The following is an 8,548-nucleotide window of genomic DNA, read 5'->3' as shown; positions in this document are numbered from 1 at the left end:
AAACATGGGACCAACACTTTAAATGTTGCGTTTTATATTTTTGTTTACTATACATGAGTGAGAATCAAGATTAACTAGCAGAAATACCAAAAGGCTCTTGTATTTAGGAATCAAATCACTACTGACGTCAGTAGTAGAGGACTCACAAGTGTTGATTGATTAAAGGCCTACCTCAATTGTAAGATGTATAGAACTTGATGTACGGATAAGTAGTTTGTACTCGTGAAAATACAATTGCAGTTCTATTTTCAATCATTCAGTTGATTGTCTATGAATGAACATCTCATCTGTCACTTTTCACCAACAGTGTCTATGTACCACATTTCAATTGTATTTCCTGATTCCTGCAATTTGTTGTTTGTCATTTCTCCACATGATGCACTTATTTTATTTTTGCACGATGCTCAGTTTATTTGGATAAACAATAGTCATTTAAACATGTAAACAAACAGTGATACAGAGATCATTAGAATAATTCAATTAAATACATTAAATCATTTTATACAAGAATCCTTTTTACAAGTTGTACATTTTCCCTACTTATAATATGTACAGTTTTAAATGATTACATATCTATTTTACTTTTGTTTTGTGGGGAGGGGTGTATCCTGAGCCAAGTCACACTCAATTGAAAAGGTACAGAAGAGCCGTGGTTGATTTTACGGGACGAAGTCACAGATCTGGGGGGGAAGTAACATGATTTCAGGTTGATGATGTACTCCGGTCTTAATCAGACAGGAATGTGAAACGTCTCCCTCGTCTAAAAACCTTGTACTGTATGTCAGTGGGGGCTGCTGAGGGGAGGACGGCTCATAATAATGTCTGGAATGAGTTCAATGGAATGGTATCAAACACACCAACGACGTGGTTTCCATGTGGATGATGCCTTTCCATTGACTCCATTCCAGACATTATTATGAGCCGTTCTCCACTTGTGTATATATTCACATACATATCCTATCAGAGTCACACAATCATTTCATTTGCATCTACTACTATAACGTGGCAAGTGGATTTGCCTGCACTGAAGGGACAGTTTGTTCCTGCTCTGGAGTTCAGGCAGGGTAATGGCTATGTTGTTTAGTGGAGTCTTATGCAACTCAAGACTAGGACTATCCTCCTGATGGGCCCCTGTGCTGGCAATTGTTTTGTTCCAATCTTAATAGTGACCTACAGGGGTCCCATACCTCCCCGGTTCCCTCTACACCAGTTTGAGGCACTGTGTGTTGAAGCAGTCTCCCTCTCGGCAGGCCACTGACTCCAGCAAGGCCTGTTTCTTCTGGGTGGAGCAGGACGACTCCAGCAGGGCCTGTTTCTTCTGGGTGGAGCGGGACGACTCCAGCAGGGCCTGTTTCTTCTGGGTGGAGCGGGACGACTCCAGCAGGGCCTGTTTCTTCTGGGTGGAGCGGGGCGACTCTAGCAGGGCCTGTTTCATCTGGGTGGAGCGGGACGACTCCAGCAGGGCCTGTTTCTTCTGGGTGGAGCGGGACGACTCCAGCAGGGCCTGTTTCATCTGGGTGGAGCGGGACGACTCCAGCAGGGCCTGTTTCTTCTGGGTGGAGCGGGACGACTCCAGCAGGGCCTGTTTCATCTGGGTGGAGCAGGGCGACTCCAGCAGGGCCTGTTTCTTCTGGGTGGAGCGGGGCGACTCCAGCAGGGCCTGTTTCATCTGGGTGGAGCGGGACGACTCCAGCAGGGCCTGTTTCTTCTGGGTGGAGCGGGTCGACTCCAGCAGGGCCTGTTTCTTCTGGGTGGAGCGGGACGACTCCAGCAGGGCCTGTTTCTTCTGGGTGGAGCGGGACGGCTCCAGCAGGGCCTGTTTCTTCTGGGTGGAGCGGGTCGACTCCAGCAGGGCCTGTTTCATCTGGGTGGAGCAGGACGACTCCAGCAGGGCCTGTTTCTTCTGGGTGGAGCGGGACGACTCCAGCAGGGCCTGTTTCTTCTGGGTGGAGCGGGCCGACTCCAGCTTGTACATGGTGGTCAGGTTGAAGAGGAGGTACAGGACAGAGTCCGGCTGCACCAGGCCCTCCAGCTGGCTCAGGGACTCCTTCAGACGGCCCAGGTACAACAGGCACACCGCCACGTTGTTATTCACCTATAGGAGAGAGGGAAGTTAACGACCTGCAGGGAGAGAAAGGGGCAGAAGTGGTATTACTCTACTGAAAGAGGGAGAAAGGCATTGTACAGTGGGGCAAAAAAGTATTTAGTCAGCCACCAATTGTGCAAGTTCTCCCACTTAAAAAGATGAGAGAGGCCTGTAATTTTCATCATAGGTACACTTCAACTATGACAGACAAAATGAGGGAAAAAAATCCAGAAAATCACATTGAAGGATTTTTTATTAATTTATTTGCAAATTATGGTGGAAAATAAGTATTTGGTCACTTACAAACAAGCAAGATTTCTGGCTCTCACAGACCTGTAACTTATTCTTTAAGAGGCTCCTCTGTCCTCCACTCGTCACCTGTATTAATGGCACCTGTTAGGACTTGTTATCAGTATAAAATACACCTGTCCACAACCTCAAACAGTCACACTCCAAACTCCACTATGGCCAAGACCAAAGAGCTGTCAAAGGACACCAGAAACTAAATTGTAGACCTGCACTATGTCTGCATAGAGGGGCGAATGCAGAAATGAGTTAATTGCACGTAGAGAGGGGAGAGTAAAGAGTCATTTGCCTGAGGGAGAAGGGCACTGCAGAGAGGAGAGATAAGAAAGATGTTATTTGTCTAGGGAGAGAGGGAATAAGACATGGTTATTGCCTTAGGAGAAGAGAGGGATGCTGTTTTCTTGCCTGAGGAGAGAGGGATATGCCATACAGCCAAGGGGAGAGATCGGTTTCAAAATAGAGTGCATTCATTTACAGTCTCTAAGAATGTACAACTTCTGATGTATCCTAGAAAATGTATGAGTAAGTGAATCAATTATAGCTGTCATAAACTGTTGTAGATTGGGTGATCGCCTACCACAGGGTTTTTGGGGTCGATCTTCAGGACCTCTGTGAAGGGGGAGAGTGCCTCTGAGTAGTTGTTCTGACTGAGGTAGACGAAGGACCTGAAACCCACACACAAGTCAGCTGGGTTACTTCAGTGATTCTGTGTGAAGATGTGGCAATCGGCCATGTGACAGGAATGAACAGAAATGTCAATCAACACAGTGTGAATGGCACTGTTGTGTCTCCTAACAAAGCATCACAAAGTGGCAAATACACAAGTGTGACCCCCTGTTCCAACTCACATACTAGAATTGTGAGAGAAGTCTGACAGAAACACAGATAAATTCATCTCAGAAGTAATTATTTCCACTCATTCGTACCTGTTCATCAACACATGTGTCAGTAGGTCCAGTTCCCTTCTCCAGAGAGGCTTTCTCCACATCTAGGAAATACTGCTGTCTTAATGTCTCCAATCTGGTCCAAAATAATCATTCAAACAAAAACACATTGGCATTATGTTGAGGAACCAAAAACACATTGGCATTATGTTGAGGAACCAAAAACACACTGGCATTATGTTGAGGAACCAAAAACACATTGGCATTATGTTGAGGAACCAAAAACACACTGGCATTATGTTGAGGAACCAAAAACACACTGGCATTATGATGAGGAACCAAAAACACATTGGCATTATGTTGAGGAACCAAAAACACACTGGCATTATGTTGAGGAACCAAAAACACACTGGCATTATGTTGAGAAACCAAAAACACACTGGCATTATGATGAGGAACCAAAAACACATTGGCATTATGATGAAGAAAAGTAGTTGTAGTTCAAAGAGAGGCGTGTTCACCTGCAGGAATATGCGTCATATCCCACTCAGCAGCTGCACTCTCTGCTGGGGCTCCTACTGGACGACGGATTGATATGTCTCTACAGCTAGAACACAGTCCTGGAGAGAGAAAGACAAGAGGGGGGAGAAAGACGAGAGAGAGAGGGAGGAGAAAGTGAGAAAGACAGAGAGAGGGGAGAGAGAGAGATGGGGGAGGGAAAGAAAGGTGAGAAAGAGATGGGGGAGAGAGAGGGGGGGGAGAGAAAGACAAGAGAGAGAGGGGAGAGAGAAAGACGAGAGAGGGAGAGGGAGAGAGAGAGTGAGAAAGACAGAGAGAGGGGGAGAGAAAGATGAGAGAGAGATGGGGGAGGGAGAGAAAGACGAGAAAGAGATGGGGGAGAGAGAGGGGAGGGAGAGAAAGACAAGAGAGAGAGGGGGAGAGAGAAAGACAAGAGAGGGAGAGGGGAGAGAGAGAGAGAGAGAGAAAAGACAGAGAGAGGGGGTGAGAGAGAGATGGGGGAGGGAGAGAAAGACGAGAAAGAGATGGGGGAGAGAGAGGGAGGGAGAGAAAGACAAGACAAGAGAGAGGGAGAGGGGAGAGAGAGAGAGAGAGAGAAAGACAGAGAGAGAGAAAGACGAGAGAGGGGAGGGAGAGAAAGACAAGAGAGAGGGGGGGGGGGGATAAAATCAGTGTATTGACCATTAGCAGGGCAAGGTGTCCCTGGTCACAGTGTGCCCCTGCCATGGCTGTTCTTTACCACACATCATATCGCTCACATGCTGACTGAACTGCTGAACACGGTTGCTATGTAGCTGGGGATAGGAGAGAGGTCGGGTGGTGAGTTGGTGCAGTGGGTGTCTGTGTGTACATAAATTTCACCAGCTGATGGCACTGTGGCTCTTTCAATTGTCCCCCCGGACAGAACACACTCTACCTCTCCCTCGCTTCCTCTATTTCTCTCACTAACAAAGAATCCAGCCAGGGTGATCCTATGGGATACTTCTAGAAAGCCTGTGGTCTGCCATCATACATCTACAGACCAACACAAACAACACTTATACACAACAATCACTAACAAGCAACATCATTAGACAGGATTCTCTAGTGCTGTATAAAGTATAGAAGTCAATTAAACGTGATGAATGCAGGCTTCATCAAAGGATGATACAGAACCTGTCAAAATGATCATGTCTCCTGTGCCTGGCGGACACGGTGTGGTCCTCGACGGGTAGTGTTCTGCCTCTATCAATTACTGTAAAACTCCAGTCCATGGTAGTCAGATCATCAAGTAGAATGGTGGTTTTGTTGCATGATAGTTTAGTGTTTCACCGTTTCTTCATTGGACTCTGAGGGTGATGATACTACTGAAGGTGTTCTCAACTGGCAGGACAGATACACAGTGGCTTGGAGCAGGACGTGCTCTAGCTAGCATCAGCCTGGCTATTCCACTGTCCGCATGTGTCTCGACAGAGAGCAGGACGTGCTCTAGCTAGCATCAGCCTGGCTATTCCACTGTCCGCATGTGTCTCGACAGAGAGCAGGACGTGCTCTAGCTAGCATCAGCCTGGCTATTCCACTGTCCGCATGTGTCTAGACAGAGAGCAGGACATGCTCTAGCTAGCATCAGCCTGGCTATTCCACTGTCCGCATGTGTCTCGACAGAGAGCAGGACGTGCTCTAGCTAGCATCAGCCTGGCTATTCCACTGTCCACATGTGTCTAGACAGAGAGCAGGACGTGCTCTAGCTAGCATCAGCCTGGCTATTCCACTGTCCGCATGTGTCTCGACAGAGAGCAGGACGTGCTCTAGCTAGCATCAGCCTGGCTATTCCACTGTCCACATGTGTCTAGACAGAGAGCAGGACGTGCTCTAGCTAGCATCAGCCTGGCTATTCCACTGTCCGCATGTGTCTCGACAGAGAGCAGGACGTGCTCTAGCTAGCATCAGCCTGGCTATTCCACTGTCCGCATGTGTCTCGACAGAGAGCAGGACGTGCTCTAGCTAGCATCAGCCTGGCTATTCCACTGTCCACATGTGTCTAGACAGAGAGCAGGACGTGCTCTAGCTAGCATCAGCCTGGCTATTCCACTGTCCGCATGTGTCTCGACAGAGAGCAGGACGTGCTCTAGCTAGCATCAGCCTGGCTATTCCACTGTCCGCATGTGTCTAGACAGAGAGCAGGACGTGCTCTAGCTAGCATCAGCCTGGCTATTCCACTGTCCTCATGTGTCTAGACAGAGAGCAGGACATGCTCTAGCTAGCATCAGCCTGGCTATTCCACTGTCCACATGTGTCTAGACAGAGAGCATGACGTGCTCTAGCTAGCATCAGCCTGGCTATTCCACTGTCCGCATGTGTCTCGACAGAGAGCAGGACATGCTCTAGCTAGCATCCGCCTGGCTATTCCACTGTCCACATGTGTCTAGACAGAGAACAGGACATGCTCTAGCTAGCATCAGCCTGGCTATTCCACTGTACGCATGTGTCTAGACAGAGAGCAGGACGTGCTCTAGCTAGCATCAGCCTGGCTATTCCACTGTACGCATGTGTCTAGACAGAGAGCAGGACGTGCTCTAGCTAGCATCAGCCTGGCTATTCCACTGTCCGCATGTGTCTAGACAGAGAGCAGGACTGAGGGGAAGGTAGAATGAAGAGAACTGATCCACACACACGTACCTGACAAGACATCTCCAAACACACCCACTCACTGCACCAAAACAACGCTGCTAAAACCTAATAACCCTTATTAGCCATTGTGTGTGTCCGTGTCTCTCGCTGGTCGTCATCCATTCCTCTAATTGCTCCACTAGCTTCCTGACAGCCCTGGACAGGCATGTGTGTGAATCTGTGACTGTGGGCATGTAAGAATGTGTCTAACTATGTCGATGAATGTGTGTGTTAAAGCATGGACAGTGGGGCAAACAAGTATTTAGTCAGCCACCAATTGTGCAAGTTCTCCCACTTAAAAAGATGAGAGAGGCCTGTAATTTTAATCATAGGTACACTTCAACTATGACAGACAAAATGAGGGAAAAAAATCCAGAAAATCACATTGTAGGATTTTTAATGAATTTATTTGCAAATTATGGTGGAAAATAAGTATTTGCTCAATAACAAAAGTTTATCTCAATACTTTGTTATATACCTTTTGTTAGCAATGACAGAGGTCAATTTTGGCCCATTCCTGCATGCAGATCTCCTCTAGAGCAGTGATGTTTTGGGGCTGTTGCTGGGCAAGACGGACTTTCAACTCCCTCCAAAGATTTCCTATGGGGTTGAGATCTGGAGACTGGCTAGGCCACTCCAGGACCTTGAAATGCTTCTTACGCCACTCCTTCGTTGCCCGGGCGGTGTGTTTGGGATCATTGTCATGCTGAAAGACCCAGCAACGTTTCATCTTCAATGCCCTTGCTGATGGAAGGAGGTTTTCACTCAAAATCTCACGATACATGGCCCCATTCATCCTTTCCTTTACACGGATCAGTCGTCCTTGTCCCTTTGCAGAAAAACAGCCCAAAAGCATGATGTTTTCACCCCCATGCTTCACAGTAGGTATGGTGTTCTTTGGATGCAACTCAGCATTCTTTGTCCTCCAAACACGACGAGTTGAGTTTTTACCAAAAAGTTATATTTTGGTTTCATCTGACCATATGACATTCTCCCAATCTTCTTCTGGATCATCCAAATTCTCTCTAGCAAACTTCAGACGGGCCTGGACATGTACTGGCTTAAGCAGGGGGACACGTCTGGCACTGCAGGATTTGAGTCCCTGGTGGCGTAGTGTGTTACTGATGGTAGGCTTTGTTACTTTGGTCCCAGCTCTCTGCAGGTCATTCACTAGGTCCCCCTGTGTGGTTCTGGGATTTTTGCTCACCGTTCTTGTGATCATTTTGACCCCACGGGGTGAAATCTTGCGTGGAGCCCCAGATCGAGGGAGATTATCAGTGGTCTTGTATGTCTTCCATTTCCTAATAATTGCTCCCACAGTTGATTTCTTCAAACCAAGCTGCTTACCCATTGCAGATTCAGTCTTCCCAGCCTGGTGCAGGTCTACAATTTTGTTTCTGGTGTCCTTTGACAGCTCTTTGGTCTTGGCCATAGTGGAGTTTGGAGTGTGACTGTTTGAGGTTGTGGACAGGTGTCTTTTATACTGATAACAAGTTCAAACAGGTGCCATTAATACAGGTAACGAGTGGAGGACAGAGGAGCCTCTCAAAGAAGAAGTTACAGGTCTGTGAGAGCCAGAAATCTTGCTTGTTTGTAGGTGACCAAATACTTATTTTCCACCATAATTTGCAAATAAATTCATTAAAAATCCTACAATGTGATTTTCTGGATTTTTTTTCTTCTCATTTTGTCTGTCATAGTTGAAGTGTACCTATGATGAAAAATACAGGCCTCTCTCATCTTTTTAAGTGGGAGAACTTGCACAATTGGTGGCTGACTAAATACTTTTTTGCCCCACTGTACATACACACAGGGGACTATAGTTAAAAGATTTAGATGCACTACTGTTCCACTGGATGTCATAAGGTGAATGCACCAATTTGTAAGTTTGTAAGTCGCTCTGGATAAGAGCGTCTGCTAAATGACTTAAATGTAATGTAAATGTATAGTAGCTCTGTGCAGCTCTCCTTAGTGTTAGTCCCTCCCCCTCACACACTCCTGTGCATGCACACACACCACACACACCTTCATCATGAGCAGACAGTTAGCCATGGAGTACATGACCCGACTCAGATGAGACCTCCACAGCTGAAGAGATTCTGCA

At 47.0% G+C, this 8,548-nt stretch overlaps 1 pseudogene; it reads right to left on the bottom strand.

Moving 5' to 3' along the window:
• Window positions 1-8,548, bottom strand: part of LOC115146508 (trafficking protein particle complex subunit 12-like) — a 35,505-nt pseudogene continuing 26,957 nt past the window's right edge.

The sequence above is a fragment of the Oncorhynchus nerka genome, unplaced genomic scaffold, assembly GCF_034236695.1.
Source record: "Oncorhynchus nerka isolate Pitt River unplaced genomic scaffold, Oner_Uvic_2.0 unplaced_scaffold_25___fragment_4___debris, whole genome shotgun sequence".
Taxonomy (NCBI): Eukaryota; Metazoa; Chordata; class Actinopteri; order Salmoniformes; family Salmonidae; genus Oncorhynchus; species Oncorhynchus nerka.
Note: the sequence above shows the minus strand (reverse complement) of the source record. Positions and strands in the feature narration are given on the sequence as shown.